Source organism: Hylobates moloch, unplaced genomic scaffold, assembly GCF_009828535.3.
Source record: "Hylobates moloch isolate HMO894 unplaced genomic scaffold, HMol_V3 SCAFFOLD_15, whole genome shotgun sequence".
NCBI classification, from domain to species: domain Eukaryota; kingdom Metazoa; phylum Chordata; class Mammalia; order Primates; family Hylobatidae; genus Hylobates; species Hylobates moloch.
Genome location: NW_026652290.1, coordinates 34910125 through 34915999, shown reverse-complemented (window position 1 = coordinate 34915999; position 5875 = coordinate 34910125). Strand labels below are relative to the sequence as shown.

Genomic DNA, 5875 nt, shown 5'->3' with positions numbered 1-5875 from the left:
GAACCTCATGCTTGCAAGCCCATTACTACACTTCCTTTGCCATAAAATACATCTCTTGGGCAGAGGCAACATTGTGTGTCAATGAATATGGCATTCTGTAAGTCCAGGAATAGTAGTTGTGAAAGAAGAGCTGCAGGTAGGAAAACCAAATCTGTAAGTCAAGTATGTGCCTACCCATGAAGTGCAAGGATTTGGGTCTAATATGTTCAGCAGCCACCATGTGGCTGACTGGTCCCCTGGAGGGGTGGTGAAAGGTGAATCTCAGAGTTAGTTCTGCTGTTTGGCATGTTGGTCACTCATCCCTTTTCCTTCCTTGTGATCTCCTTCTGCTGCTCTCCATGGTCCAAACCCAACCACAAATCAGTGTCAAGACTTTCAGATTTTTCTATTTTCAAAGTAGAAACTCTGAATTCCATGGGACACTCTAGTATCTTTTCTCCCTGTCTCTCATTCCCACCCTCTCTCCACCTTCACTCTTCCCCTTCAGCTATAACACCAGACTATTTTTTTGTTTCATTTTTATTGATACAGTAATTTCCTTCACAATATGATGGGTGAGGATAAATAACTACTTCTGTATAATGCTGTATTTAATTTTTGTTTTGTATTTGATCACTGAGATAACATTCTTTCGTGGCTGTAGTAAACTTTACATGTATTTCTCCATGTCAAATCCCACATTTAAAATTCCCCTGTCATTATTATGATCCACAGGAAGGTGTCAAATTATGCCACCAACTCCGTGAAATTTAGTGATGGCTGAAAACCAAAGCCCTTCTAACATTCAACATACAAACATCGGCCAGTAGATAAAATGTATTTTCTCATGTGTGTCTAGTTCTCTCCTTTTATTCTGGAGAATAAAGCTGGCATCTAAATCACAGGGAGCTAGAAGTCTACTGGCATTCCATTATACAAGGCCTCCCATTGGAAATCAGGCTTCAGGCACAATAAATAAAACAGAGCTAATGGTGGCAATGAATTGGAGAGCTGAGAATGTATATGGCTATCATGAGGAAAAGGGTGACTGTTTCATTATTGCTGCTTGGCAATATTTCACTGTTGTATGTGTATGGAAACTATTCACATGATAGAGAACTTTCATAATGCAATAGTTTTTCTTTTGTGCTGTAACAGGAAAAAGGTAAAATTCAAAACCACAAATTAAATCCTTAACTTCCAGATGGAACCTCATCACTGAAGAAATGAATATTAAGCTTTTTAATGATCTGTAAGAAATGCAAAACAATGTCAACATCAGTGTTTTGGATTGTAATGAACCTGTGGTTAACCTTTCAAGATACGCAGCCAACAGCTTGTGCAACAAAAATGGGCTCCAGATAGAAATGATATTTCTCACCCAGCAGGGTGTTTTCCATTAAATTAAAATGTTCAATATTTCTGCACACATTAGCTTTACTAATTGAAACTAACTTAATGCTCTCAAAAGGCTTAAGAAGCAAACGTGGAGGAACACTGGTATTGAGTGGATTGTGCTGACTGATTAGCAATGTGTTTCTGTAAACAGGCAGCACAGTGGTTGGCCTACCTGTTGGTGTACTATTAGACCTTGATGAAAAATGTTAATTTTCATTTGCATTAATGGCCTTTGACGCCGGTGCTTCACACACTGTTTGCTGGCCTTCTCAGTAGGTACGGATGCCAGGCTCCCTCAGGATGGCTTGCCATTTGCATTAAGTATTTATCACAGAGAGAAATAGTCATGGCCTGGCACAACACAGACGATGGATTTGGAGAAATCCAAGCAAGTCCCTGGGGATAGAGAAAAAGGAATGTGAGGCTTTTGCTTTCCTGAGATTTGATGGAATCTTTGAAAAGCTGCTCACCTTTTTCAGATGGCATGACTACAAGTAGTCTACATTTGTTTATGTCAAGTTGTAAAATTTACCATGTCTATTTATATATACATTCAGTAGCCAGTCACGTAGTCGACAAATAGTTTTGTTCAGTGACTACACATATTAGACACAGCTTCAAGAAACTGCTCTGATATAATTTCCAATTCTAGTGGTAAGAACTAGTTGATAAATATCTCTGTGTTGGCATAACCTCAGGGAGAACCTTTCTGTCCCTTCATAAGAAGATGATCTCTTAGACTGACTCATTCCAAATGTGAAGCTGAGAATGCCTCCTGTGTGCCATTGCTCTGCATGGGGTTTACTGGAGAGGGGAGTAACACTTGGGGAATTCCAGAACAGAGCTGAATATAAAAGGAAATGCAAATAGCATGTAAAAAAAAAAAAAGCAAAAAAAAAAAAATGAGAAGAGACGGAACTTGAAAATGAGAAGGAACGACACAAAAACAGGTTAAAAAAAAAAAAAAAAGCAAGAAATTGAAGCAACCCCCTCTAAACCCAGCAGCAACAGAGCATCCTGTGGCTGGTACCAGCAGTGACTCCATTCACACTCAACTTTTGTTGGGTACATGTCACAGATTTCATTAATTCCTCCCCAAAAAGCAATGATAAATATGTAGCGTATATTTTATATGATAGAATGAAAATGCTTTCTTATGTTCCTTGAGGTGCTATTATACAGACACCTTCTATCGAAAATATAAGTATGACATAGGTTTTGAAGCTCGCTATCTTTATCTTGGAAGTGTCGCAACAGATCTGCTTATTTACAGTGAAGACAGTGCTTCTCACTGGAGTCTTTCAAAATCTCTCCACAAACGATGATCTTAGGCTATGCCGTTTTATCGGGACTGTTGTGAATGTATAAACTACTCATTGCTGGTAATGGTAAGCTGAATGGAAGCTATTGAGTAAGTAAATGTATCTTCAGAGGTCCTTGTCAGCCTTTGAGAGAAAAAGGCCACTCATTTATAAATGCAACAAATATTTATTATAGACCTCCCATATGTCAGGATCTGGGCTCAGCTCTGGAGATAGAGCGGTTGAATAAGAGTGCAAGGTCCCTGCACTAGTAAAATGCTAATCCTACACATTTATCATACTCCCTACCTCTCAGGAGGGACCCATCACCCACGGAAGTGACCTAGACATGTCAGGTTTCAATCCCAGTGTTCTAGGGACTCAATCTTGAAAACAAAATTGGTTAGGCCTCTTCTTCTATCTCTGTCTCTTTCTTTTTATTCCACCAATGTCGTAAGGATGAACAGGGTGGCCAAAAGATCCTCCCTTCTCCTTGGGGCCACTCCAAGCACTGGTAAAAAACAAAGTCTATCTTGCTGTGTTCCCTATTCACTTCATTTTCTCCAGTGCCAGAAACTCTGGCAGACTCTCCTGTCCTCATTATGCATGGTGAGTTTCACAGTGGAGGAGGTAATAAGGGAAGTTCTGCTGGTGACATTTTAATTAAGAGACCTAGAAATGCCTAAATCCTACTGTGATATCACTGCTCCCAGCTTCCCATACTTCTCAAAGAGCAGTTATGCACAGAAGAAAACAGCCACAGTAAAGAAACCTTTTATATGTGGCTATGATATGGCTCCTCAACTTAATGTACAACTTTTGCACTAGAGGGACACAAGAATAGCTTCATTTTGCTATGCTAAAGAGGCTGAATATCTTAGACCAAAGCTGGCCATGTTTCCCTGGGGTAGAGTGAAGGTTCAGAGGACTTCCTTTCTTTGAAGGCATCACTACCAACTTCCCTGTCTGAAGCCCTCCTTAGTAAATTGTCCTGAGGCACAGTAACAATACCACCATAGCAAACAGACTCAGTTACAGGCTGGGCAGTATTTAGCTGTACTCAGATTGCCTCAGCCTATGGCCTTGTCATTTCCATCATTATGGCCCCAAGACTTAGTTCTTTTCTTCATCCTAAATCTTGATGTTGCAGTACTATGCACTGCGTTCCCATGGTAGCCCCCAAGGAGTCTTTGTTGCCACATGTCCCTCCTGTAATCACTTAGATCCATGACCTCCCTCGGCGTTTGGCTCTCATCCCATGATGCTAAAGGCTTGTGTCCACCCCTCTCCTGGTATTTGGAGCCCACTCCCCAAAAGCCTATCTAGTGATGAGATCCTTGTTCTCCAAAGTAGACGCCCTGAACATTGACTTGCAGCCCACAGGACTCTCCACTTGCACACAGCCTCATGCCTCTACTTCTATGCTGCTGTTAGGGCCAGCTTGAAGCTCCAGGGCCAGCCATTGCCTCAAATAGGACTGTTTTGGAATTGTACTAAAGCACTGGGCCTCTCCCGCCTGGCTGAATCTCTGCCTCCATTGCAGACCACCATCCACCCTATCCTGTTCTGCTGAATGGGAGTTCCTGACTCCTCCCTGTGTTACATGTTGACATAAAACCATCATGCCTAAAATCTAAATTAATTGCACAAAAACCCACACTCTTCTTCCCTCCATGGGACTCTCCTCCCTTCCCAGATTCCTTAAACCTCACACCTTCTCTTCTAATCAAGGTGTTACTTCAAGAAAAGAACACGGGAGATGTGTCACTTCAACATGGCAGTAAACTAACATGGCTTCATTGTAAACCAGGTATTTGGAGCCCAGTCCACTGTGGATTCTCCACAGTGAAGGGTGAGCTCTCCCGGTTACAGGAGCATGGAACATTCAGAACGTATGTGGGGGATGTTTGGGGACATAAGGTTTCCATGTGTCCCTAACTCACCTTCAAGTAAGACGGAGACAGGCTTACAGGGATGCTGCACTGAGATTATTTTTCCCTGAAGAAACCCCTCAGCTTTCTGTCTTCCTCAACCTGTCTTCTGTGTTGTGCAGAGGTAACCAGATCCTCGTCAGAGTGTCCAGAAGCTCCCTGCACACACAATGCAGAGTGTGAAGCCAGAGCCAGCCAGGCAGGGCACATCACAGTCTCCAACCTTGTAGAGACTCACGATTCCTTCTTAATCTCAGCATTCATAAACCCATACATGATAGCAATGGTACTTGCATTATCTGTTGAGAAAAAAACATATTGGCAAAAAATTATGAGATGTATATAAAAGTTCTTTATAAAATGTTGAATTTGTTAATCATAACAAGCTATACACATATAGAAATAAATAGCTGTATGCGGGGGCAAGAAAAGCTGTCAGCCCAATCCATAAGTCATGTACAGTGTACACATGAGGGGTCTATATGCCTGGCTCTTACTCCACAGCCCTGAGAGTTTCTTGTTCTGAAGGTGTGTGCCACTGGGTCTGTGTGATTAGATTGTGCATAATTTCCCACTAATAGTAGGAGACTTCCTGGTCTGTCCCAAGATGTTTGGCATCACAAGCACAACCTGAGCCCCATTTCCCAGTTACAGACAGGAAGTTTGGGGCATGGGGAGGGGTTCATGCCTCCCAGTCTTGGATCCATGTCCCTGCTAACAACAGTGGAGGGGCGGGGGTAGATGAAAAATCTTCAGTGAAGAAGAGATCGCTTCTCTTCTCAGAGCAAAGCCAAGGAACAGTGGGCTCTGTCCTTAGTTCATTGACATGTCTTCAACATTTATTTGGTCCGAATTACTAGGAAATACTGACCCTCATCCAGAAAGTGATAACCAAATTGGTAACCTTTCAAATAAGCAGCGTTTTCTCTTCCTTTGGCCACTCAGTGACCTATTCTATTAAATGGCGATCAGCAATTTCTTCTCTCAAAGATGTAGTATCAAAACTACATGGAGAAGATAGAAACATGTTTTCACACTTCTCCTCTAGCCATAAGGGAAAAAGAAGTTATCCTTAAAAATCATTTCTTTTCCCTTGGTGAGGCAGCCACTGGTATTTCTATTATCCCTTGTTGGTGTTTGGATCAACTGTCCTCTACATCAATTTATGCTCTTAGTAAGTCTTCAGTGAATCATCAGAATCAAGGCTTGTCTAAGGCAACATATTTCAAAGATAGAAAAAGTTTCCAAAGATTTATACATCTACTT

General features: G+C 41.7%; 1 long non-coding RNA gene across 1 annotated transcript; it reads right to left on the bottom strand.

Moving 5' to 3' along the window:
- Window positions 1-1187: 1187 nt before the first annotated feature.
- Window positions 1188-4743, bottom strand: LOC116483835 (uncharacterized). The gene is made up of 3 exons (XR_004252372.1): window positions 4622-4743; window positions 1550-1773; window positions 1188-1229 (listed from the first exon to the last, which is right to left on the bottom strand). It is a non-coding gene; the product is annotated as an uncharacterized LOC116483835 (long non-coding RNA).
- Between the last annotated feature and the right edge of the window lie 1132 nt (window positions 4744-5875).